General features: G+C 44.5%; 1 long non-coding RNA gene across 1 annotated transcript; it reads left to right on the top strand.

The window, feature by feature from the left end:
- LOC133267462 (uncharacterized) lies at positions 1-22,921 on the top strand. Its single transcript, XR_009742769.1, has 2 exons — positions 1-56; positions 22,208-22,921. It is a non-coding gene; the product is annotated as an uncharacterized LOC133267462 (long non-coding RNA).
- The last annotated feature ends 4,790 nt before the right edge of the window (positions 22,922-27,711 follow it).

The following is a 27,711-nucleotide window of genomic DNA, read 5'->3' as shown; positions in this document are numbered from 1 at the left end:
AGCTCACCCGCTGGGGCAGGGACCCCCGAGAGGCGCGGAGCTGCTGTGGACACACGGTAAGGAGCCGGTCCGTGAGGGGTGAGGAGCCGGGGCTGGCCGAGGCGAGGCGGGAGCGAAGCTCCGTGGGGCTGAGCCCGGGGAGGGGATGGAAAGGCGCTTCATTAAGCGTTAATGATGGATGCTCCCTTTGTGAGTGCCTCATCGGAATATGGTGCTAATTGGTAATAAATTAGATGAACTGAAAACTCCTCCGGTTGAGCCCGTTGTGCTAGTGACGCCTCGTTAACGCGGCCACCCCGTTACCGTGCAAAGGGGAGGCTGGTCTGTTTTCCCGAGTATCGCCGTGGGGTTGTTTCCTCAGCTGGACACGAGGGCTCCCCAGACCTTGGTGTAGCGATGCTCCTCTGTCCCCTTTGAGGGGACAGCATGGTGTTTGTGCGGGGTCTAAGGTTACAGGGACAGCGAGAAAACCTACCTAGATGGTGAGTGAGGTGGTGGCTTTAAAGGCGGGAATGGCTGTGAGCATCAAGCAGGCTTTGTCTTGTGGACTTCGGCATTCAGGCAGCTGTCGGTGTCTCTAGGACTGTGGGTCTTGCTGCCATGGAGGAGCTGTGTGCCTTGTAGCTCGTGTCCAGATACTGGGGTGTGAAGTGGCAGGGGAAGAATGGGGACGTGGGGTATTCACTGCAGTGAAAACAGCAGGCATCTCAGCTTGCTTTGAAGAGCCCAACTTCGGCAAGAATGACACCATAGCCTGCGGCCTCGTCCCGATCTAATGAGGGAATACAGCAGGTATTGTCTGCCCTGCCGAGTCCTCCGCTGCAATCCGGCTGAGGACCACTAGATGGTTCCCAAAAGCCATGGAAACTCGGGCCATGGCCTCCCTTGGGTGAGTGCCCACCCCGGGGGTGCCCAGCGGGCCGGAAGGTGCAGAGGGCAGTGAAGGCTTGATGGGTGAAAGGATGAGAGAGAAACTGAGGACCTCCTGTTGGAAGGCTTTCCTAACTAATCTGACACTGCTGGAGTTGTGGAGCTGTTTGGAAGCAAAGGCTGGAAAATGGCTTCCAAAGGTATCCCTAAATGAATTGCACTGCCAGGCGTGTGCATCACTGGTTTCTTAGGTGGAGAAAGGGCAGCAGAGGAAGAAAGAGTCCAAAAAAAATGAAGAAGTAAATTATGGGATGTGTAGTGCCACCTTACTAATAATTTATACTTAATATGTTATCAGCAGTCACATAAAACATTATTATGTAGCTATGGCTTTCTTTTTTACCACTTGGCTAAGGTTTTTTCTTTTAGAATAGATGCTTTTCATGCGCTTATTTTTAGTGCTGGTGTCTTAGTCTTGTGATTCTTTAGGTTATATGCAATAAATTCAGCATGATCTCGAGCACTCACCTCTGAAGAGCTGCTTGATTTAGTGTTAGCTTGTACGTGTCTTCTGACCCAGTTTACTTCAATAAAAATAATTTATCGCAATAATAATAATATTATGTTAATTTATTTAGTCATAATAAGTATGATAAATTCTCCTGATGGTGATAGACTTATCTCCTTATGGGGAATCTCATCCTTCTGGCATAGCTAAGCTAAGGTGTGATATTAAGTATTGCACTTGAGTCTTCCACTCACTGTAACATGTCTATAGCTTTTCTGAGGTGTAGGTAGGTTGTATACTGCAGAGTTGTACAGGGTATCAACAAAGCCTCAGTCATTAACTGCATTAGAGATGATGAGGGATTTGATGGCAAGCTACTGAGCCAGGAGATAGGAACTTTATATTCTCCGGTGGCAGTAAAGATTTTCAGAATAGCATTCTTTCCCTTCATGTCTTGGAAATGAAAGAGATCTTGCTGTCTGCTTGGCCAAAAAGATGGTCTGGTCTTTTGCAGGGCCCGTGTGAGTATAGGATGTGCTGCACCAGGCAGAGGAGGCTGGTGGAGGGGTGAGACCTGGCTTCTGGGTTTGAAGTCTTGCCTTTGCCATGGGTGTCCTGTTTGACCTTGGTAGTGTCACTTAGTTTCTCAGTGCCTCAGTCCCTCTCTCTATGATGGGGCTGGGCCTCTGTTTCTTTTAGCCTTGAAATCTGGAGGAATAAGATGCCAGCTCTCTCCTCTCATCCCTGCTCCTGAAATATGTGTTGCTGAGTGCTCGCTGGGGATATTTGGGGTCCCATATCAATTCAGCTCACTCGGCTTGTTTACACTGAGCAAAATATTTGAGCTCACTCCCTGAGTCACCTTCTGTGGGCAGAGGAAATACAAGCACTGAAATGTCGGTGCTTGGAGACTGAAGTCGCATATGACCTTAAGTAAAAGGTGTAAATAGCCTTTCTTCCCACTCCTTGTGTCAACAGCAACAGAAACCAAGACTCCCACTCTCTGGAAGGATTAAGGACCTCTTAAAACCTCAGGCCTGTGACTCTCACTCTTTCTGTGTATGTTTCTAAGCCCTTTCAGTGTTCTGGCTCCTTTCCTACTGCCTTTGCCATTTCATGGGCAAGATGCTTCCTGTGAACCCCCTTTTTTAACCCTGTAAAGCAGGTCAGATGCACAATGCTTGTGTGTCAGGTCCTGAAAGAACAGGTGAGATGTATCTCTCTGTGCAAGCAGAGGTTTGGCTGCAGCATTTGTACTACTGAAGCTCACTTTTATGTAGGGTATGAATAGTTATGTAGTCATAGCAGCCTCTCTGAGCCACCTGAGGCCCTGGGATGAGCTGGGAGCCATAACACTGGGAAATTCATGATAAAGCAAGGGCCTTGCTGTTGGCTTGGGAACTAAAGCTAGATTAAGGCTAAAGGCATTCTAAAGGTAGATTAAAGCTAGGTTGGGTCTGTCTGTGCTCCTGCTGCAGTGGCCACAGAGCAAGGCTGTCCCTGGCTCAAGGGAACAAGGATGTTTCTTGTAATCATTGTTTCCTCCATCCCTTCTCTGCTCTCCTTCAGGCCTCTTCTACCCCTTGCTATCTCTCATGGCCTCTGTGTTCCACATCGCTCTGTTTTGGTTGATATTTTTCAGATGCAGAACTAACCTCAAAGCATTTTTATTTTTTTCCACAAGAATCGGGTCAGCAGAGAAGGGGAATCCCCAAACTTGTCCCCACCACCCCCAGTTCTGCTTTTCCTTTCCCAGTGCAGCTTTCCTACATCCCTGACCTGACATGCAGTCTGATATGGATTGATACAGGGAGCAGCCCATCTGCTTTTGCTGTTAATTCTGAAAGGAAGAGTATTGTGTTCACTGCGTCCTTAATTATGCCTGAATAAGAAATCTCCTTGGGACCATTTTATGAAGGACACTTTACAAATGTTTTGTGTTATAATAACTTACCAGGAGTTACACATGCATGGAGAGAAGAATAGACCTGAGCACTGCTGGTTTGGAGAGTTGCCAGTTGCTGCCATAGAGAGTGAAGAAGACATATTGCCCTCCAGAGCTGTTGTTTCACCTAGCGCAGGGCCTTCACTGAGTCTCTGATGATGGTTTGGTTTGGGATGCTCTTCACTGCAAACAGCATTGGTGTCCTAAGGCACTGCCATTTCCAGTGTGGGGAGTGATGGAGGTGACTTACAGTTTGCTTCCTGTTAGGGGAAGTCATGATGCCAGTGTTCAGGTGGGTGCTTGGGTTCCCCTTGCGTCTGAAGTGTCATTGCTAGCAAGAGGAGTGTGCGGTTACTCAAGTGTGTCGGTGCATTGTGGCAGCATTCAGCAATCATTTTTCTCATTATTTATTTTGAATGGTAGCAGGGCTGCCTGGAGGGCCCCTTTAAGGGCTAATACCATAGTAGGTATTTAGAAACTGGGAACATTTAGTGATGCAGAAAATACTCTCAGCTCAAGAAAGTCAGGAGGTTGGTGGATTAGTATGAAAGGCGTCATCTCTGCTTACCCCACTCTTGCTTTTTCTTATTGAAGGGCAGAGTTGGAGTCTGAACTAGTGTTACCATTTTTGTGACGTTTTGTTACCTGCCACTGGGGAACCTGGCGTTTACCCAGGGTGGCTGCAAAACTGCTGACAGATCAAGTTCTCCTGGGAAAGTGGAGAGTTTCTATGTATTTGAGATTTCTTGGTGGGCAGGGTGGGATGTTTTAAAGTTTTCCAAGCTTGGCCAAACACCCTTAACATGTTCTAGTGTTCAAAGACAAAGATCCACTATTAAATAGCTATCACACCAGCACCTGCCTTGACCTGGGCTTGGGTCACCCTGTGCCAGTCTTTCCTGGCCCATAGTACCCAAGAGTGCTGCAGGTAAGAGGGAAACAAACTGTCTACACAGACAATCCTAATAGAATGACCTTAGGAGCAAAGTCATTTGTGGCATGAGAAATAGATTCTTGGGGTTTATTGCACTGTCTGGTGGAAGGGAAAGGAGATGGTTTTACTCCTTGAAAACTTTTGTTTAATGCACATTGGAACATTTCTTTAAGCACTATGTGTTTTTTCATTCTCAGAAGTCTCTGAAGTAAAAGTGATGTCAATATTCAAGTAAAAATGATGTAAAAAACTGGGAAATATTTATTTCAGAGTTTTCCATTAGTATTTTTCTGGGTTTTTTTTTCCTTTGTCTTGAGTAAACAACCTAGTAAGCATTTGTGAAACACAGCAGGGTCATCAGGTGCTTCATCTGGTTCAGGATAAGGCTGCAGCTATAAATAATGTTAACAGCAATAGTAACTTGACCAGTAAAGCTTGAAAGCAGTGTTAAGATACCTAACAAAAGGAGTTGAACTGAGTTAGCATATGTGTGAGACTCTGTGAAAGAGTCATGGCAGCAGTTTGTCCTGTGGTTGTAGAGGAAAGAATAATCTTGATTTCTATTAGTTCTGTTCTTTAGGGAACACAAAGCTGGACTGGAACAGAGGCAGGGACATTTTATTTGAAGCATTCTGCTGCTTTTCTACTACAAAGTGTTTCTAAGCAAGAGCATCCTCTGAAATGGCTGGATTTCTGCTGCAGACTAAAAGTACATGGAGATAGAGGATAGAAGGGGTGTTAGCAATGAGCTCTGGTGATATGTTTAGCTGCTAGGAAAGTTGGATTAGTAAAGAACTATTAATTGAAATATCTGGTTACTACTGAGATGTCAATAATGAATGCAGAAAGTCCATTTAATTTTTAATTATTGTCAGCCCCTTCCAAACAAATACAGTGTGTTAAATCTCCCTGCCACCTTCACCATGTAAAGGGTGTTTGATGGAAGTCTTCATTAACCCCAGGTCTGCACACGGCATCCTGCCAGGCCATTAGCTAGTTAGTTACAATACAATGACTGGTGCTTGGCAAGAAAAAGCCCAGGGCTGTTGCCAGGTCTGTGGCAGGAATTAACTCGGGGGGATCATTGCAGGAAGAGGCTGCAGTCCTTTGCCTAAGCTCAGACATGGGGTCTGAAGCTCCTGACGCATTGGATGTACGTTGGGGTCGTTAGTTGTTATTGTAGTGGACAATCCTGATCAAGTCACAATTCCCAGCTGGAAGTGTTGTTAGTTCAGGGGTCCCCTCAGAAGGATGACCATCAGGTCAGTCATTGCAGGCCAGACAAAGAAGTGAAAAAACAATTTATCTTCTATAAATTGAAGAGCATGGATAGGCATGTTTGCAGGCTTGAGTAATGGGTGTGGATTGAATAAAGTGCTTCAGTCTTGAATGACAGCATTCACACAGGGGCCTGAACAAGTTTCAGCCTGTGCTAGGAGGGCTCTGCATGGACCATGTTTATGATTTGACTGGCTATCTTCTACTGCAAGCCAGTTGAGAAAGAAAATCCCATGAGTTTTGGTGAATGATGGCTGGCCTGGGATTTCCAGCTCCTCTGAAGTGCAGAGTCTTGCATCAGCCAGCCCTTACTGGCCATGTTAAACCAGATGGAATAATCATGATAATGACCAGCACTGTGGGATACTGAATCCTCTTCTGGTGATACAAACCAGAACTGATTCTTCCAAGTTTGGTAGCATTAATGATGTGAAATGAATGGAAGACTGTCAGAATCAGTCTGTGCTTCTCTGTTGAAAGTGTGAATAGACGCACTAAAGGAGTCCTGCTATTACAGGAGCACTGTAATGCAGACCCTTATGCTTGGGATGGGTGTGAGGGTAGGGTTTCTAGCTCTGAAAAGTCACCTTCTCCTAATGCTTGTCCCAAATGTTTCCCAAGACTTGTTATTTTTAGTTGTGCTCTCAGGTGAGTTTGCCTAGGAACAGTCTTCTGGGGATTCAATTAAACTCTAGAATAAAATAAACACTATCCCTTAGCAGTGGCTTGAATGCTAAGCAGAGTCTTTATTTGAACAAAGTAGGGCTCTAGGTTTCAGTGTTTAAATGTCCTCTATTTTCATCAGCTGGGGGTCAGAGAGAAGTGAAGATGAGAAAAACCTGTTCATTAACTCAGCTCATCCACTCCCATAGCCAGGCCCTACTGCTCTGAAGTGATCAAAACACCTTAAGGGCATATTCTTTAGAGTTTGAAGTCACTGAAACAGCTCCTATCCTTTTTCAGCTGATAAACCAGCTCTGTTTGGGCAGTGCACAGAGGGGTGCAGCGCCATGTGTCTTTTGAGTAACCTTAGGCAAGCTTGTGTCTTTGTTTTTCTCTAATTAAATACTCAGTGCAGCTGGATCCTCCCATGGGCCAAGTCTCTTGGATGCTTCTATCCAGATCTGTTGGATCAGCATGTGTAGAGGTTGGGTGAGCTACTGCAACAGAGCAATATTCCGGAAGTGGAGGAATCCCAGAATGCACATCTCACCCCAGAGGTGCTGTGTTTGAAGCGCCAGATTTAGAGTCTGGGGAGAAAGAAGTTCCCAAGATGTGTTTGACAGTGTTCAGTGCAGCTTCTGTGAAGTCTCTTCAAAATCTTAGCAGAAACTCTGATATGATGCAATTTCTGGATGATTCAAGCTCTCCTGAAGCTGGGTTTGCAGCTGGTCAGGCCAAATGCAGCTGCCACTCTCTGAAGGCTTCTACTGCCGACTAAAACCCGAGTGCAGCTTGCAAGATGTGTGGAGTTAGCCTTCTGCTCCAGTAAGCACTGGAAGACTCCAGCTGGGTATTGTGTCCCATTTGGGGCACTGAACTTCAACAGGGATGGAGACCAGTTAACTGAGGAAACTGCGGAGGAGACTGTTTAAAATGATCAAGAGGTCTGGAAAGTTGTGGCTGGCAGGATAGAGAGAAATAATTGGGTTGTATAGCTTAGAGAAGAGAAAACATAGTGGTAATAGCTTTAACATACAAAAGGCGGGTGCAAGAAGGGGAATGATGCCTTCTTCGTATCTTCTGCTGCTGCTACGAAATCACAGGCACAGTCTGCAACAAGGAAGATCCAAGGGAAACATAAAGCAAACTTTTGTGGAAGATGTGTTAAAAGCCTTGGAAAAAGGAGGAGGGAGGGAGTGAATTCTGCAGGTTAAACAAATAACTGGCAGGAATGGTGTGCAGAGCTCCTGCTGTTCTGGGTCAGGAGCAGGAGCCTAGTGCAAATCACTCCTGCTTTTTTGCTGATCCCCACTACACAGTTGCACATGAAATCATTCACAGTCATGCATAGCTGGCTGTACACATGCACTTTTCCCAAATACATGGCTACAAATGGTTTTAGAAAACAGGGATTTATCATTAAGTATCTCCCTGTCAAGTTCTTCTAGGAGATTTGGCCTCATTAATTGTAATCCTTATTTTAATAGCGTGACTGTCTTGGAGCCAGTTCACACCATGCAGTCAGTAGCAGTCTTAGCAGCTCTCTTTTGTTGAGATGCTACTTTTTATTTTTATATCTCAGTCTAAAAGAAGCTAAAATAAAAATTGCCAAGATTTCTTAATCCAGCTTTGCTGTTTCCTGCTGCTGCAGCTGCACAAAACCTTGGGTGCAGCCATTCCTCCAGATGACAGCTAATCCTTTTCTCCTCACTGTTGAAGCAAAAGCAGCTTAGGAAGGTTTGGAGTTGGAGAGGAAGCATTACAGCACTACAGAAAATACTTAAGGGAGGAGAAGATGCTTTAGCCCTTCCAAAGCAGGAGGGGCAGTAGGATATCACCATAACAAACCTAATACTGGAGTCGGCAACAGGGAAGTTTGAGCCCACGCTGTGTCCATGTTGAAAAGCCAAAGATGGAAAACAAATAAGTGAAATAGGCTGTAAAGATTGTGCTTAAAGATGAGTGTTGGAGTTAAAATGAACACAGTAGGTGCAGTGTTTATTTACCTACCAAAAAGGTGCTGTTTGTACCATCTCCCCTGCACTGCTGTCTGCTTTAGTTGAGAAACGCTGAGGTGGTGTGGCTTGCTGAAGCTCCCAGTGGCAGAGCTGGGGCTAGGTATCACAGCTGTAGGTGCCATTTGATGTCTGTTCTTTCTGAAGTAAACACGGTTCGCTCCTGCCAGGCAGCGAGCAAAGATCAGAGTGAGGCTCAAATAAATCCCTGCTCTGCAATGTGTCCTCTGTTTCTGTCTCTCTTAAATGGAGATAATTGGCCTTTCCTGCTTGCATAAAGCACACAAATAACATAAAAGCAAACCTCCATTTTCAAATTAGTGTTATTATTAACATCTAGTGTTTGATGGATGATTATGGTCTTACAACAACATAAATACTTCCCTGGGGGCATCTGGCCAGTGATGTCCTAGGATGCTTTGCAGTTCCAACCTGATTAAAAATGAAATTCTGTTACACATCTCTGAAGAGATTCAAACCATTGAATAGCAATCGGAAGGAGATCTGCCAACTGTGAGGCATAAATAGTGACAGTTGCAGCTACGAATGTTTTCTATTTTATTTTATTTTGGGGAGGATAAAGTTATAAGTTAGAAGGATGTGCATCAGGAACAGCTGGGAACATAGAAGGTAAATCATAAAGAAGTTCCAGTGCTATTCCAGCACTATTGTGTAGGCAAGCAGAAGCTTTTTAAAAATCAATAAGAAATGTCACTGGCAACCCGTGTGGGTTTCCGTGCCAGGGTAGGCGCATCAAAAGGGGCTGAAGAAAGTATTGCAAGAGTTGGAAAGAAATGAGGATGTGCAGAAAGAACATCTGGGAGCAGTGATGTTGCTTGGGGGCTGCAGCAGTGAGGTGTAAGTGTTGGTTGGGGAAGCAGTTCTCCATATGCTGCTCTTGGTCAGACTGAGGTTGGCTTACTCACAGCTTCCTCCCTCCTAGGCACTGACATTCATCCCAGAGGAACTCGGGTGCCAACATCCATTTGATTTCAGTGGGGTTTGGTTGCTTGCCTGTTGATACTGATAAAAAAGCCAAATTCCCCAAAATTGTGCACTGCATGATACATATGCAGCAAGCTGCAAGTTGGGGAGCTCGTCAGGGTAAAGCAGGTAAGAACTTGATAGCTTGAACTTACCCTGCTCTCACTTTAAAACTGTTTCTTCCAACTTCATAACTTTCTAAAACCCCCACCAAAGTAAGAGGAGGTGCAGCTATTGGGACAGAAATGGTTTGCAGAAGGAGGACAGGACAGCAGTCACAGAAATAGGAAGGAAATATGAAGCAGAGGAGGTGAATTTAGAATTAGAGAAGCTACAGGTGCAAAAGTGATTTAGAGAAAAATATTGTCTATGTCTAGGACATACCATGCTTCTGTATCTGTGCATGGATATGTATTTACTTTTATACTTATCAGAGAAATCCCAGCCTGGTTTGGGTTGGAATGGACTTTAAAGCTTCTCTAGCTCCAGCCCCTGCCACAGGCAGGGACACCTTCCACTTAAACAGGGGTTGGAGCAACCTGCTCTAACCTGGCCTTGAACACTGTCAGCCACTGTTTCTCTGTGCACCCTGTGCCAGCACCTCAGCACCCTCGCAGAACTTCTTTCTTATTGTATATATATCTTACAGAAAAATACCTGGCTTATAGCCATGCAAAAAGAACCTCATCTGCATTGCCCCAGGAAGGACCACCTAGCACAGCAGAGCAGCCAGGGATCCTGTGATGGGGGAGTTAAGGTGACCTCCGCCTGGTGTCAGGCCATGCTGACTGACAGCGTAGGGATGGCTGGCAGAGCTCAGGGTCTGACCAGGTATCAACCCTGGTGCTAGCCTTCCCCTTCTCACTAAAAAGCTCTTCTGTTTATTTCCCTAATTGGGCTCAGGAGTCTTCATGAAAAGGGAAAGAACTGTCTGCTAAGACTGGATAAGAGGAGTTGTTTCATATTCCCAGGGCTGGGATGAGACTAAAACTCTTTATGAGATCTTGATGCTTTGTGTTCATTTCCAAGAAGGCCCTCTGGACATTATAAACAAGGCTTTGGTTGTTTTTCCTCACACATGGCAGAAAAGTTAAATATATAATGAGGTGATTTGAACACCTCAGATTTTTAGGAAGTTTGAAATTCAGACCTGGGTACAGATTTCAATGGAACTTTAGCAGTGGTGGGCAATGTTCAGAGGGTTTTTGTTCCCCTGTCAGTTCTCTGTGCAGCTCTGTTCTTGCATCAAGCCAGACTCAGGAACAGAAATGTCAATAAGGAGTCATTTGCTCTTGAGATTTCTGGCCCATTTTTGCAGACCTGCCAAACCTCCCTGAGTTGATGAAGCAGCAAACACTGGTTTGCAGAGGCATCCTGACAGGTCTGGGGAGATTCAGCAAATGCAGAAAGCTTCATTTTTCACTATTTTTCTTAATTATCTGTTTCTTGTTTGCTTTACAAAATTCATGCCTCTTTAACACACATTTTCATTTCCAAATAAAATGCTGAAATAGAACCTGCACCTTCAGTGTAAATAACCCATCCTGAACTGTACCTCTAGCTTCAGAAGTTAATGTAAGAAAACAGAAGAAATCTCTGAAACTATAAGATAAAGCCTTTAAAAATAAACATACCCACACACCTTTAGTAAGAAACAACCAATGCAATATGCTTTGATGTGAAGTTTCATTGGAAACTGGAATTATTCTCTGAAAGTCCAAGCAGTACTTTTATGTCTTACAGGTTACCTTGGTCAGCAAGGATCCCAAAATATATTTACCTATTGTTATGAAAAGAGCATCTCTTTGAGCAACTAGTGCCATTTAAATCACAGACTTGTTGTTATGTTTGCAATGTGGATGGATGCAAGTACAGCTGTGCAGAATGATTTGGACAAATGGCACATGGTCTGTTCTGTTTCAACACCAACTTGCATCCTATGGAAAAGCTGCTTGTAACAGGGGCACAGACAACATACGTGTTTCCTAATCTGCAGGATGATGATAAGGGTAATGACTTTTTATTGAGCTGAGCAATAATGACTCGTGTGCTTTTATTTCTGTACTGCTATAACTAGACCAACTTAAGGTGAACAAGCTCAGCCCTCAGTAGAACTGCAGAATAGCAGGTGGGTTATGCTCATTTTCCATTGGAGTAGCTGTCATCTGATGAAACACATGCACAAGATTGGGCTGTAACCATACCGGGGATGGTGTACTACATGTCTCTATTGGTACAAGTGGTGTGCTTTCTTTTGCAGTGTAAAATGTCCTGAAAATGTGCTGAAGTGAAATCCTGGCTCCTGGAAGTCAGTGGGAGACTTGTTAGCTCCATCTCATGATTTTAAGAAGAGTCATCCCTTATGGTTTGTACGCTGAGTCTTTGACAGCTCAAGCCTGTCAAGGTTGTCACCACAGTTGGTGGGGACTTTAATGGCTTGTTATGGATGGAGGTCACACAGTCTTTGGTTTCAGGAAATAAGAAATCTCTATATGGATAAGCAGCAGGGACTTGGACTCTCCAGCAGTTGCTGTAGTGTTAGTCCTTTCCACCTACACCCAGTTCCTGGGCTTCAGCTCAGAGTGCTTGTCTCTTTAGGTTGACTCTTTTTGTTGGCATTTGATTTTTAAGTAGCTGCCCAAGGAGAAGAAACACCAGCCCCTGGCCTGGCACTGTTGTGAATCAGCAAATGCCCAGAGCAAGTGCTTAACACCATGTGTATGGTTGTGTATCCCTTCAGGAACAGGGAAGTCACATACACATACATAGATGTGTTTGTGCAGGTTACAGATTGGCACACACAACTAAACAGACATGTGCCCACCAGTGCCAGCATTTCTCAGCACAAGAGGTGTACATCACCAAAATGAGGTGAGGTGCTTGTATGGTACACATAAATACAGGTCTGTCCACAGGGCTTAGCTCTGAAACATAGGTTTAGATTCCAAATTCCCTCGTGTTAGCTTTGCTCCTGTCTGCCAGCTGCTGACTGTGCTGGATCAATTATTAATACTTGCATTTTGCCATTGCTGAGGGAATCTAATGGAGAAGAGTGTTTTATTGTGTCAGATCTTCCCTGGAAGAGACCACCATTGCCTCTGAACAGCTCATGAGCTAATTATACCAGAGGGTGGTAGTTAGAGGGTGGTAAGCAGGAGATCAGCTTGGTCTGATGTTACCCAGCAGATGAGAAGCAGGATCAGAATCTGTACCTCTCCATGTGGAAGTTTGTTCTGTCTCTGCCCAGTGTAGTCTCCATTTCTCCTTAAAAGGTACTGTCTCTTCTCCAGGATTAAAAGCCATCTTTTAGCTCATGGGCTTACAAAATGGGTGCAGTAAAGTTCTTCATGTCATTTCTCTTTAGTGCCTAAAAATGTTGCTTTATCTGAGAAGATAGCTATCCAGTAGCTGTGAGAGTGAATCAGAAATCAACAATTGTCCCAGGGAAAATAGGACACAAATTATTATGGGAGAGATTTTGATTAAAAAAATAGCACATGTTCTTGTTGCTTTTCCCTTCGTTATTCTGGGGAACATGCAGCCCATTTGCAATTAAATTGAGTCTAGTTACCCTCCAAAGTGAAAGAAGCTGTTCTGAAAATTAGTTGCATGAGTCTCTCTACCTTTTGACAAATTATTTTCTAATGAAAAACATCTGCTCAGGCTAAGAAGGTTCACTTATCTTTATTTCTGCTTCATGCAAATGGTTTTTATTTTGCATACTGCAGAAAAAGTGCTTTGGTCCTACAGCCAAAAGGGACAGGGAGGAGGTATTGATAAAATGCAGGAATGTTGTGAGCAGAATATACTCCCCCTCCTATTTAATTATCCTTTTTCTTTCTAACAGGTGTAATGAGCATAACACCTGATGGCTAATGATAATCCAGATGGTTTGGAATTGCATCTCCATATGCTGCATGATTTAATGCAGAACAAGGCTGAAGTTAACTCTGTGTGTTGGAGAAATAATCTCCATAGTTTGTTTTGGAGGTTTATTTTGGCAAATGAGGAATAAATAGAGACAGGGGAGGTGGTGGTTAATAGGGTGATGTTGAAGGCATCCCTTCCATACTGCAGCCCAAATCATGGGCAAGGAAGAGAGTACTCTTCCAGGGAATGCACAGCTCTGTTTTACTTAAGGACACCTTCTCAAGACGTGGGTTTAGTCCTGGCAGAGGGCTGTACTTGAAGCCCAAATCCTGAATGCAGCTCTGTGTGTGAGGGTTTCAAGCAGCTTGGTGGTGCCCAGTGACTTCCAGCACTATTACTTTCACGATGTTCCTCCTTGTGGGAAGAGCTGGGCGTTCTGCTCATGTAGTTCTGATTTGCACTACTGGGACCAAGTCTGGTTCTCAGCATTTTAGGTCCTGTTACTGCTCTGTCCATTTTGAAGGCATCTCTTTTGGTCTGTTTCACTGAAGTGGAACCACAAGTCAGGCTACAGTGAGAGAAATATTTCTGGAGCTATACCTTTACCCTTGAAGTAATCACAGCTGGAGCCAGACTAACATGAATGTTTTCTCCTTAGGGAAAAGTTAATCTCCAAGTCCCAAGGCTGCTTTATGCAGAGAGGTGGCATCATTGCCTTCATATGATGAGGGGGAAAACCAGAGCAGACTGGCTGTGATTCAGCTCAGCACTACAGCTCCACGGGATATAGGCACGTGCTTTCGTGTTTTGCTGAACTGGTACCATGCAGAGACAACATGATTTGCCCAAAGTCACGCAGTGAGCTGAAAATAGGAATCAGGAGTTCTTTGGACAACTACTGCAGCTGTTTAGGTTTGACAGGTTTTCTTTCTGTGCTGCCCAGAGGCCAAGAAACATTTTTCTTCCTAAAACAGAAGCAAAGGTACTTTGGTAAATATTGTGAAACTCTGGAAAAGAGATTTGTAGTCTGTGCTGAGAGGTCAGGAACTGTTTCTCTACACCAGCAGAAGCATCTCTCTGTGGTAAGATGTGGAAAAGTTTTTGACTGAGGTGATGTAGTGTTGCTGCTCTTCAGGCCCCCAGCCTGGCTTCAGCTGCCTTGTCAAGAAGGATTTCTGGTGCGTTCCAAGCTGAGATTCTTCTTTCTTTCCTGGGACATGGATGAATTTCTAGGTTAAGAAAGGAAATCGATCTCCTTTTCTTAATATCCGCTCAGCCTGGGGCTGGTCCTGGGAGCTGGTTTGTAACAGTGATTTGATCAGCAGTGAAAGTGTTACCTCTCCAGCCCTGGTAATAACCTGCAGCCCATCCACCAGAGAAGAATGTCAGCCTTGGTGGTGTATTTATGCCATTCCTTTGTAGCAAGGCCTTAGCCTTGGCAGAAGGCAGTATAATGCGTTTCATGCTCACAGCTAATTTCCTCCCCATCTGAATCAATGCCTGAGAGCAAAACCTCTGCCTGTGTGTTGGATCTTTGCATTGCATGAACAAGGAATGATTTAATTGGAAACAAACCTACATATAAAGTAGTGAATTCATAGTGCAAAGAGTTACAGCCCGGTGCTTTTGGGGGGCAGCATCAGTTTTCTTCTATAGGTAGTAACAAAGTCAAGTAAATGCAGACAGTTTTCCCTGCTCTCTTCCCGTGGCACGCTATAGTTTAAATAGCTCTTGGCCTTGGGATATGAAACAATTTAATCTTAATTCAGAGCAATATATGTTGTGGTGGTAAGATGAAGTGGAATTTTTAGGTTCCTGTTCCTGTGATTGCCAGGGACTGATTCAGGGGGTCCTTTCTAGTTGTTTTTATTGAAGGATGTAGGTAATATACCTCAAGAAGAAGACTCTCTGCACATTCTCATTTCATACCTGACAGAGAGCCAGGGTAAGATGAATCCCTCCTACTAATGCTAAAAAAGTAACAAGTAGGTGAAAAAGCTTTTGCTCTTCTCTGTCTTGTAAGTAGCTGATGATGCTCATAGAGGACAAATGTTTCTACAGTAGAGGCTTTAATACAGGATATTATGGATCCAAACTGTCCTGTTCCCTTCTCGAGGGGCCACTCACACTGCTGCGCTCTGGATGTGAGGAGCTATGAAGAGTGTTGCTGAGGCAGATGGCACTGTACAGCTCTTGCCCCTGCATTCAGCTCTGCAAATCCTGGGTCAGATCCCCTGGCTGATGCTGGAAACTGTAGGTGTGCTGAACTTACTGAGCTCCACCAGTTTACTCCCAGTCTGCCAGCATGGGGGGCTTTTCTTAGCTCCTTGTTGCCAGAGGAAGAGTATCTTTGGAGGCTGGAGAGGCCTCCATCATGAGGACAGATGAATTCCCAAGGTGTGATGGCCTCTTAACAGTCTTTAATGCTTTCAAAGCATGGAAAAGAATGAAATGAGGAAAAGAAGTGGTATTGCCATAGAAAAAAAAAGAGATGAGAGCTGTGGTTCATACAAGCAGAAAATGTGGGACCCAAGACAGGAAGTAAAGGGACAGATTTTCCAGAGCATGTAGGTATGCTGGACACTTAATTTCCACCTTAGGCCTGGCACTTGACTGCTGTATGAAGAAGGGCACTAAAAAACCAGTAGTGAAGGAATGGTTCCCTCAAACCTCCTTCCTCCCTGACAGGGCCAGCATGCTGAGGCTGTGTGAGCTCTTCAGGCCCATCACAGGGAGGCACAGCCCTGCTGTCTGCAAGTCAAGCCTAGGCTCTGCCATTCCCTCTGGGTTTTGGAAAGGAAGGTTTTGTAGCCTTTTCCCATCAACGAGATGAGGATTGAGAGGTACTTTTGCATCCCTGCACCTTTTGCATCCCTGCACCTCCCTGTTAGAGGATAATGTCTCTTTGGGGCCAGAAATGCCTTCAGCCTTGCGGTGGCAGCATTCAGCTTTGCCTGCAGTTCTGGGAAGCCCAATGCTTGCTCTACTCCTTCTTAGGTGCCTGAATAGCTTTGGAAATCTGGCCTGGAGAGCTATGGACTACACGATGCAGTTTGCAGCAGTGCTACTCAAACTACAAATGGGGAAGAAAATGAACTACCCAAGGACCACCTCACAGCAGGCGCACTTGAGACTTTCTGAAGCTAAATTGCCCAGACCAGGCAGGGACGCAGACTGAGTGAATCAGACAAAACATACAGCACCCAGGCAATGAAAGAAGGAAATGAAGCTAAACAGAGGTGAGCGGCAGCTGAGGCACAATAGAGAGTGTACTCAGACACTACCTGTGGTTAATTCAGGTGGAACTACAGGGGATCTTGCTGTGTTCCCTTTCTCTTCTGCTTCAAGTGCTTATTTACCTAGGTAGAACAGTGATGACATCCTCTTCTGTATGAGAGCTGTGAGTAATTTTAGATCTGTTTAAACAAGTATTAGGCAGGTATTTAGATGATAACAGGGAGATTACATGGTCACCATCGGGAGAGCTGGGCCTACGCAAATTCCTCATACCTACAACAGAGCTCTTCAGAGCACTTAGATGTAAATATATTTTCAAGGCATGTTTTTCCCCTTTCATAGAATCGATTTCATAGAAAGAACCAGGCATTCAAACGAGGCATTATTCCTGTAGAGTGGTATTCACTGCTGAGCAAAATGCATGGGCAAGGTTGGAGCTGTTTGTTGAGTTTAGGAGGAGCAGAGCACAGCCTTGCATTTGTCCTACTGCTTTAAAACAAGCAGAGTTCCTTCCACGGATCTCAGAACACAGCAGATGGAGGTTGCTTGCATCACCTCTAGGGGAAACTGGGAAGTAATGTGGCTGGGTGGGAAGACTCAGTAGCTTTAGAGCCAGCAGCAAAATCTGGTCTCCTGACTCCCAGGATATCATCATGCATGGTGTGCACTACCTGCTATTTGCAAAGGGCATCTTGGGTTTCCATCACTGTAAGGTCACAGGGCTGAAGGGACTGAGATTGAGTCTCACTTTGTCCAGATCACTGGAGTTCATCCTTGCAGATAAGGGCAGGCACATGAAATGTGCTCTGAGGGAATAACCCGCAACCTTGTTCTGCTCCACCTCCTCTCAGTGTGAGGCCTGTGCCCCACAGAAGAGGGATCAGATACCATCCCTCCTGCACAGCAGTGTTAAGTCAACCTTAATTTAGTAGTCACAGAGGAATACCATGGCTAGGTCAGACCTGATCAGTTTTAGCTATCCAACTCTGGAAAGGAAGTTAAGCTGGGGTCATCTTTTAGCAGACACTTGAAGTATGACTCAAACTTGCATTTTTGAGATATTAAAAAGAGGCTTCTAACTGCTCTGCATCCTCCTGTCCTTCTGCATCTCACAGCTCTTGGCTTTTACTGTGGCTGTATTGACAACACAGGCACTTCCAGATTATTTATCCTGCCTGTGCTTTTTCATTTAACATCTCACAAAGGCCATTACCCTCAATGCCACTTCCAATTGGCATTTGAATTTAAGGTGAAATCTAGACCTTGTAAGAAATAGGTTATTTTGTTCTTCTTCAGATGGTTGTGTCTCCTACGCAGCGTCACTTTGGCTAATTCATTTATACAACCTGACAAAAATCTCCCCATTTTTCATGAGCAACTTCTCTGTGAGTGTCACACTGAATTTGCTCAGTCGAACAGTGTGTATCTACCAGTGAGCTGGATAGTGAAGTGCTAAAGCTAGATAGGGAAACCATCCTAAGATGATATTTCATTTCTTACTTTATTCCTTCCAGAGGAGGCTTTTTTCCTGTTATTCCCGTTTCTGTTGCCCTGTTTGTGTACATGCCTCTTGCATTGCATTATCCTTATACCTCTGCCTCAGACTGATAGCACACTGATAGCTGGCTGCATGAGACAAGCCTTCTGTCCATCGTACACCCCCAGCATGAGAAATCTTGGTACGTGTTTGTCGCCACATATTAAAAAACAGAAGGTTTAACTCTTTCTCAGTGTAAATGCTTCTGCGTTTGCTTGCAGTTGGAGGAAACTTCCACTTATCTCCAAAGAGCAAAGGCAGTAATTCCAGAATCACGTTTGGCTTGTGTCAGGGGGTTGTCAGAAGATCTGATGGTCACTTAGTCTCTGTGGTTTGGCAACTCACTGCCTCAAGGGGAAAGAGTTGGCCCTGCCCTTCAGATCATTCCCTCTTTAGGGAGAGACAGTAGGGTGTTGGATACACATTGTGAGCTGTAAGTGAAAATCAGCCCATTTCCAACTGGAGGCACCTCCCTGCTTTGACTGGCTTCAGCAGCACAGCCCTGGCTCTGTGGGAAGCAGGGCTGTGTGAACACTGGTGTCTCACCACTTTCTAGCCAGCTGCCTCATTTAGTGCTTAAGATTATTTATTTTGATACATAATTACATGGGTTGATACTTTAGTCAGCAATTAATTAATCCTAATTGGATGTAAATTAATGAAGAACACAGTTTGTCAAATTCAGTTTGCTCTTCCCCAGCTTCACTCTCCCCTGGAGGAAAATGGAAGATACTGGCCCCAATCCAGGATGGTAGCACTGCTCAGCATGAGTGTTACACCCAACACCCCTCATTGTTCTTAAGTAGTTATTCTACAGAAGAGGTGTTTTAGGGGATGTGTTCTTAGGAGAAGATACCTGCTTCTGAGAAATGGATCCAGACAGCAGATCTAATGCTGAGTAAAGAAGGGAGTTAAGATAGGAAGAAGTGAAACAATCCCCTTACATATTTAATCACTGCCCAAAACCCAGTCATCGTAGGTAAGATCTGCCTGGCTAGGAGATGTTAGAACAATGTTGTGCTTTATTCTTCCAGGTGTCATTTTGTCATTATAGTAAACCTTGTTTATATTAGTGTTTCAGCTTGTGATGGTATCGTGTGCCAGCCTTGGTTCACATGCAGCAATCTTGAGATTACACTGACAGGATGTGGAAGAAGACAGAAGGGGAAGAATCAGGGAATGGTTTGGGTTGGAAAGGACCTTAAGATCATAAGAGTTCTAACCCCCTACCACGGGCAGGGATACATTCCACTAGAGCAGGTTGCTCCAAGCCCTGTCCAGCCTGGCCTTGAACACTCTCAGGGGGGAGGAAGAACTATTTTCTCTGAGTCATCACTAGGGATATAGGAATATAATATGTGCTAGTAGCACAGAGAGAACAGTGTCATGGGATGACAATGTTCATTAGTCCAGAGACAGAGGAGGACATTTCTTACCAAACTTTAGTCCTTTAAATGTTGTCCAGGTGAGTGATCACAGTACCATCTGCAGGTAATAGAAAGCGGGAATGAATTACACTCCTGGAAGTGCTGATCTCTGCTGATGATAGAAGGAGCCCGCACAACCCACCTAACCTGCAAATTCCAGCATTTGAGGTGAGCTGGAGGCTTCCTGGCCATGTACACTCCCTCACCCCTCAGGAAAAAGGGGGTAAAAGTGAGCCAGTTGAAGCAACAGGATTAATGGGTGAAGCTGCCTGTTTTGGAAGCAAATGCAGATCGAATAGTTCTGCTCTCCAGGTACTGCTCTAGAAATACCTGTGCACTCCCACCCCTGGTAGCTTGTCTGCGTGCTCAGATATTACACGATAAAGCAATGCTCCCACATTTCAGGTGGAAAATCGGGACAGCAGTCAGCACACTCGGCTCAGTGGAGCGGATGTGTCCTGGATGCATCAGGCCCCCAGCACACAGCTGATCTGGGTATGAACAGTGGTGCTTTGTGCAGGAGTTCTGGCAGCAGACAGCCTGGTTTGGGGCACAGGAAATCTCAGACAAAGGTGACATTTCTCTTTCCATTCAAATAGCTGGGTAAAAGGCTGACCATGTATTGCATTCAAATGTAGGACAGGAGTTTGTAAAATAATTTAATATCCTGATGTGCTAAAGGACCTTTAATAATTTACTCTTCAAGAAACCTGTTTCACTGATTGCATAGCCGGCATCAATCTGACCTTTTCTTATTCTTCATCCAATAACTGCATCTACAGAGTCTATTCTGGCAGTGTTTAGTAGGTGTCTATTCTTATTTAATCTGTCTTCCAGATCAGAGCTCTTCAAAAGCTGCTTCATGTTAGTTGGGAGCTATTAAAAAATCAAGTAAAATAAAACAAAACCTTAAAAACTCCAGCTGAAGGAATGTAGATTTTCCAGCCAAGCCTGAAAATCAGCTGCACTTGTGTGCATTTCCAAGCTACATCACTGCAGTGCCAATCATCTTAAAGAAGAGGGGGGAAATGTCAGCAAAATTCACTAGATGCACAGAGTCGCTGAATAGATTCATGGGCAGCCTCTGTAATGGCAAGTTTGCAGGGGCTATCAAAACTCTTTCCACATCAAGCTAAAAAATGACAAAAGAAGCTGAAAAGAATGATTTGTGCTCTGCCCCAGAGGATGGGCTGGACCACTCTGCCAAAGGCAGGCTGTAATCTTGAGACAGGATGTAGTTAACCCCAGAGTCTTTGTCAGATGGGTGTATCTATAGGAGAGGCACAAACCACCACAGAGATAAGTGGATTGATCTGTAGGACTTTGATAATGTAAATCTTTTTCATTTCAATCTACATCGGACCGTTGGACCTGATGACACTCAGAAGAGTAACAAAACTGCCAAATTGAGCTGAAATAAACCCAAGTGGCCAAACTCGGTTATGAATTGTCAGGTGGAGACAACCCCATCCAAATGCATTCTAACTCCTGACACATCTTGGTTATGGTCTTGGTTTGCATCAGAAAGATGTGCTCTGTAACAGGGATCTGCATGCTGGGCACTGTGTGTTTGCTATTAGGCAGCAATAGTCCTTTTACTTGTCCTGTTTCTGCTGAGAGCTGACCTCTACTGTGCATTGGCTGGATTTCTCTAGTTTTGAGAATCTGTGGTTTCCTTTCCCACAGTAGCTAGGACTGGCCCCTCAGCTATAACACCATGTTACGGGAATGATCTGAAACAGGTGTAGCTGTAACTCCCTTCACTGAGAGCTTTTGTTTGTCAAAATCTTGTAGCTCCTTAGTCCTGCTCTAAGCTACAGCCTTCATAATAGGTGCTGTGTGATACCATGAAGAAAACAGTGTGGGGTCGCTTCCCACCCACATCTGTTTCCTCGTGAGCGGGTCCCTTAGTCCCTCTGTTTGGAGCTGGTGCACTGGTATGCCTCCTCTGCAGGTACCATCCTCCCTGTCTCACTGGGGTACCTCAGCATGGTTAGCTAAGAACAACAGCATTTTAAGCTGTCATTTTTGACCCACTGGTTGTAAATACAAGCACAGCTTCATAGAGAGGAGATCTAAAGCTTTGATAAGTTATGACCTGCTTCACAGAAGTACACTAAAGAGGTTAAAGTGAATAACCTGATAAGAAGAGAAAAATGGTCCTGAGTTTTAAATGGCTAAAGAGGTTTTAAGAACAGGGAAAAGGGAGCATTACTGAAGAAAGTGAGAAGTAAAGCATTGCTATTAAGGCCGCCTAGTTCACTAGACCACCTCAGCCCTTTGGAGTGACAGAACCAGTTATTTGGAGAGACCCAAAGAGCTCACATTTACTATTGACACCAAGCAAACAAGAAAAACTAAGCTGGAGCATCCTGGAAAGATGGTTTATCAGTGTTAGTGTTGCTGAAGGTAGGATGGAGACCAGACAAATGCAGGGCTTTCCATAATTATCCCTTCCTCTGGGCTGCTCACTTCAAACCATTTACTGTTAGTTCCATGTGTGCATCAAACTGTTTTCATGGGTGCCAGGACAACTGAGAACTTAGTGATCATCTCACCTGTACCCTCAAACTCTTCATGTCTGGATCTGCAGATCGGGGTATGGCAAGAGGAAGTGATGAGCCATTTACAGAGTTCAGGTCTCGTTCTCAGTACCCTTAATTCACAAGGACAAGTGGATGACAGTTCTGTCAGCAGCAGCCTTCAAGATTCCCAGATGTGATTGTTTCTTACTAGGTAGGACCAAATCACACAAGTTCAGAATAGTCACAGAACAGGTATAAGAGGAATTAAACATTCAAACAAAATGTGGGTGGGAATATGAAAAGTAATTTTGAATGACAAAATACACATTTTCTTTTGGAGATGCGGTGATACTTTGTGAGAGCTGCTTCTTTGGGTACCTCATGTCCTCACTCTGCCTTTTTCACATGCTGCAGAAGCTATCAAAGTCTTGAAGAGAGGAGATCATAGGCCTTTGTATATCAAAGGCATCACAGCAGAGCTTCATCAGATGCAGTATACAGTGACAGAAGGGAATGTCACTGACTACCACTGCTCACAAAATAAAAGGTTGGGTGGTACAAAAGACCAACAGAGGCTGAGACCAGACCCCAGCCTGGCCCGGCTCACATTAATCCAGGTTTTATGGACCTCAGGCTGTGCGTTTTGTCTTGAAACCAGGACAGTTTTTAATGCAGTCTTTGAAAGCAGCTTCAGATTTTTCCCTCCAGCACCTTGGTCCTTCCATTTGTTCCTGTCCTTGGTGATTCAGAGCAGTAAAATGGCCAAGCTTATGGGAAAAATAATGAACAACAAATGCCTTTTGGCAGGGTTTGTCTATTTTGGTGTCAGATTGGTCTTTTGACCATCAAGCCACCACTCGGAACTGCCACCTCTTGATTAAATCACATGCTGCTTGCGATTCCACATGAATGGATGTATGTCCTTGCTGTACTCCTGAAGCTATGAACTTGCCCTGGAAGGGCCTTTGTCTCAGTGTTCATCAATCCAGAACTGGCAGGATTAATATGAAGCCAAGGATTATCCACTCTGGGATCATGCCTAGACTTAAGTCAATGATTGCATGTTTTGCTTGTCAGGTTTTGTGCTTGCAGCCCCAGGGTGATCTGAAATAAATCAGCAGGAATGAACTCAGATGAGTCTGTCTCACTTTGCAAATCCATGTCACTCCAGTGAAAGAGGGGCACAACCCTGGAGTTGGGTTTGAGAGATGTGCCAGGGCTTTGATAGCCAACTTGAGTTCCTGTGTGCCACATAGCAGCTCCTTACCAAGGTAATGTCACTCTGGAATCACCTCGTAGACGAGCAAAGCTTGTGCTGATTGGCGTCTGATCTGCTCTGGGTTTATCAGAACTGAAACAGTGATAAAATTGCTTTCATTTGCACCAGGAGGGGCTTGGGATGTAACTATTGCATGGTTTCAAGGAACCTCTTTTCCTCTTCTCTATAATTATGCCCAGGAGGGTGAAAAGCATTTGAATTGCATAAGACATATGGCATTGTACATGCTAATTTGTATTTTATAAAGCATTTCATAAGCCCTACAGGAAAATAATTCTCAGTCTATATTTGTTTGGAAGTTAGTTAAAAGATTCTAAAGGGAGTGAAATACAGAGTTTTGTAGTGAAATGTGGAAGGGAAAAAGCCAGGATCTTCCCACTTCAAAACCTGGAGAGTTTCAGATTCAAAACTAGATCTGGAAAACTGACTGTGATACATGCAGTGTACAAGAGGGGAAGTCCTGCCATGAGATGACAGGGACACTTGATCCACCTCCAGACTTAACATCTGCGAGCAGTTTCTTACCTCTGCATTCTCACAGGAGAGCTGTCTTTGCAGTTAAAGACTTGGTGCTGGGGACAGATTTCTAACTGCCTATGCATTCAGCAAGGTGGTTCTCTGGTGTGCCTTTGCTTTGGGTATTTGTTTTGTAGTATCTTGATAGCTCAGGGACATGAGGTTTACCTGGTTGCCTGTCACTGATTACTCTGCTGTTTGGGCTGGTCTGCTGGGAGAAAGGAGTTCCTGCAGGACCTCAGCTTTGCTCTAACATCACCAGCTGTCTTCAGACCCAAATCCCTTTGAGGACCTTGGCCTAGCTGTGGGGAAGATGTCTCCAGCCCATCATCTGGCAGTCAGACCCAGCAGCACAGCACATCTTTCAGGCCCAATGCCTTTGTAAGTACTTTGCTGTAAGCCGCTCTCCCTCTGGGAAGAACATAATAGATAACGAACAGAAAAAAGTCACTCAAGGAAGGCACATTTGTGCCAAGCTGAGAAGCCGAGTAGCTTAGATCATTAGATGCTCTTCTGCACTGCCCCTTGCTCCTTGAACACCCTTTCTGTCCCTCTTGGTGTTACCTGTTACATTAGCTCACACAAACCGTGTGTGTCAGCAAGCAGCAAACAGCTCCACAAAATAAGTAGCTGCTTCAGGTCAGACCTTTTAAAGCTGTTTCTTTAGGGCTGTATTCTTTCTGATTCTGGCTTTTAGTGTTGTCCCACAGGAGAGCAGAAAAATAACCTTCAGATTCAGAAGTCTTTCTCTTCCCTGCTCTTGGCATCGTGTGTTTTCATCTTTCTGGGCTGACTGAAGAGTTCCAGTGTTAAGTATGCAGAGCATTATAGGAGGAGAAAGTGTTTTATTGTTAGTCAGGTTAATAGTGTGCAATTAGAGGTGGGACAACCGTTCGTTGTGGCAGGACAAATGACCTAATTGCTCCTCTCTGATCTGTGCCCCATAATGAATCAGCTCCTTTCCTTCGAGAAATCTGCTCTTTCAGAAATACTGAAGCAATGGCACTAATCACAAGAAGATTGTCAAAGTTTAAGGAATCCTCCCCTCTTTAATAGTGCAAAAGACCGTGGAAATGCTACAGAGACTGTTGAAGTGAAATTTCCTTAGTATTGAAGTACGCATCAAAGAACAGATGCTCAACACGGTATCAAACGGTTAAAGTCTGCTCTATATCACTGCCTATAGTTCTCGTTGTACCAAGGTGCTGTGTGTGCTTAGGGAGAAGGAGCTCTGTATTGTGCAATTTCTGAGTGAGGAAGGAATCCTTACCAACACTGGTGATGGCACTGTACAAAGCTGACATGTGATCAGCTTCTGGGCAGTGTGCTTTTAATATGTAATGGGCACAATCCTGTTTTCAGAAGAATTAAGCTCCAAAAATGTGTAAGGTTGCTTTTAACGCTCCTAAGTCTGTGGCATAATCAGAGCCTGAGTAAGTGTGGCTTAGCCTGAGTAAGTGTGGCTTTGAAAAGTTTCATCAGGTAGAAGTTACCACTCTTTGCCCATGTTCCAGTAACTGGTATTGCATTCCTAGTTCCTTGCAAGCAAAGTAAATCAGAGTCACACAAACATCTTTATGGCTTCTCTTTGCTGTTGCAGGGAGTTGGAGCCACGTGCACACAGCCAGGTGGAGGCTTTCTGCTGAGCGTTGGTGAAATCCTGAGTGTAATTTACATCTAAAACAGGGACTAAACCTGTTTTGTAACTTTTTGTGGCATTAAAGAAACACGTAACAGGCCTGTGGTCTCTAGGGGACTAATGAAATAAGATCAGTGTTATCTGCATGGTCAGCTTCTGAAAGATCCTTTGTAAATCTCATCTAATAAACTCAGGGCCAAATATGTTTGGTTCTGGGTTGGATGAGAAAGAAACACAGTATAAAAGGCAGGTTGTCAGGGCCACTAAAAGGTATTGGGAAGGTCTAGATTTAGAAGCAGAGGGAGCAATGAAGGAAAAAGGCTTTTCCATATAAGTAGCAATGGCAAAAAAGTTTCCCTTAAATGTCTTTTCTTTTACACTCTTGTGTTGAAAGATGAAATGCTGTAGGTGGAGAATGAAGACACACCCCATTAAAATTGCCCTGCTTATAAAACCTAAATGCTGATGTTAAGCATTAGCCACCCATTATAATTACCTTGCTTCTAAACCCAAATGCTGATGTTAGGCATTAAAACTCCAAGTGTCTGGCGCAAGCAGGGGTTATCTGTTGTGCCTGGTTAATTGTCCCAGAAATTCTAGTGGCAAAAGGGACTGATGCAATTAGATTTAGAGTTTAACTTGCACTCTAATCCAAATGATCCAGGTTTCAGCAGATGGATGACAATATGTGCAGGAGACAGGGAAGAATAAAGCAACTTGATGAAATGAAGATCAAATGTTGCAAAACCTATTTGACTGAAACTTAACATCTGCCACCAAAAACTGCCTAAGGAATCAAAGCACGCAATTGGAAACAGTTATGAGAATGCAGGACAAAAATCAGGCACTGGAGGTTATCAGATAAGTCCTCACAGGCAGGTTTGAGAAGCTGCAGGATATCTCCTCTGTAGACATGCACACTGAGATTGTGGTGCTTGCAGCACTGTTGAGCCTGTGAAGGGGAGCGAAAAGGTGTACTAGTTCCACTGCAGATTCAGCAGCAAGCACCTTAGCAGCCTAAAGCCCTCAGAAGGATGCACTTACAGATGCTATAGAGTCATAGAATGTTTTGGGTTGGAAGGGACTTAAAGCTCATCCAGTTCTAACCCCTGTCATGGGCAGAGCACCTTCCACTAGGTTGCTCCAAGCCCCATCCAGCCTGGCCTTGAACACTCTCCCAGTGATGTTAGCTCCAGTGCTCCCAGCCAGCCCATCAGCTTTGCTCTTCTCTCACCTTTAAAATTCAGAGGACATTCAATTAATCTTCTCCATCACGTCTCCTCCTGTGCCCTTTTGATAGCCAAGTAACCATTCTCTTTCCAAGCATTTTAGATCTCAGCATGAAGATAGAGGTGTGTCTGAGGGCTGGATCTGATGGACCATGTAGGGAAGGAATTGCAATGGGGAGCTGGAAGTTAATTAATGACACCTCCAATTGAGTGACACTCGCTTTCTAACCTTTCCTTTGTTCCTGCTATTGCCCATCCAAGCTGTCTGTCTTGTGTTGTTAACGTTCTTACTTGGAATGGAATTGAAGCTGCTGAAGCCTGGTAAATCCTGCTTGCCAAGAGCTTTCTTATTTAAAGAGAAAAGAAAAAGGACAAGAAAAGAAGGAAGAAAATAACCTTACAAGCTTAAAGGAAGCTGAAGTAAAACAAAGCAGAGAACAAAGAGGGGAGATAATTGGAATTGGGAGGTGTATGGAAGTCTCTTTTATCAGGGTTATCAGGACTCTACTAAAGGTTTCACACAGGCCTGTGATTTTTCCAGGGTGACAGAATTCCTCACAGTTGCAGACCTCTGTTTGTGTCTTTGGTATTAATACTGGCAGAGCCTGATGTTTTAGGAGCCATGTGTCTGGATCCTGTCACAGGCTTTCAGAGTTATCACTCAGTGCCATACTCACCTGGAGCCTGAAAAAACAATCCAAACCTTTCAGCTTAGTAACATCCTGACCTTGCTGAGGGCATCACATTGTGTCTGACCTCCCACTGAAGTGCTTCATTCCCAGTATAGGAGTAGGGACAGCAATCCCTACTCAGCCTCTCTGGCCTACTTTGATTGTAGACTCCTTGGTGCAGGAATGTTAACTGAATGCTCAGCACCTCTTGCAGTGTGGACCTGAGCTCTTGGATACACCAGCAAACAGCATGTGGGGCCTGACTGCATAGGACCTGCTTCTTCTCACATGAGTGACATGGTAATGGCAGGGAGAGGATATCACCGTTACCACAATAGACTTTAACTCAGCTGTCCCCTTAATTGCTACTATTATTAGGGAAATCGACCCCTTCCCAGCTTCTTCTGTTCCCTGCCAAAAGAGAAGATCAGTTTGTGTTGTTTGCCTCTGTCCCCGTTGATTTGACAGGTCTCAAAGGTGCAAAGTGTTTCTGTGAGCCACGTCCACTGCCCCAGAGCCAACTCACAGCTCAGCAGCACTGCGGTGTTGTACAAATTGTGTTTAGCTTTTAATGATTTGCTGTA

Source organism: Pezoporus flaviventris, unplaced genomic scaffold (assembly GCF_033815535.1).
Source record: "Pezoporus flaviventris isolate CSIRO_AGI_PZ_B2104156 unplaced genomic scaffold, CSIRO_AGI_Pfla_v1 ptg000008l, whole genome shotgun sequence".
NCBI classification, from domain to species: Eukaryota; Metazoa; Chordata; class Aves; order Psittaciformes; family Psittacidae; genus Pezoporus; species Pezoporus flaviventris.
The sequence above is the reverse complement of the archived record's forward strand: the minus strand, read 5'-3'. Positions and strand labels throughout refer to the sequence as shown.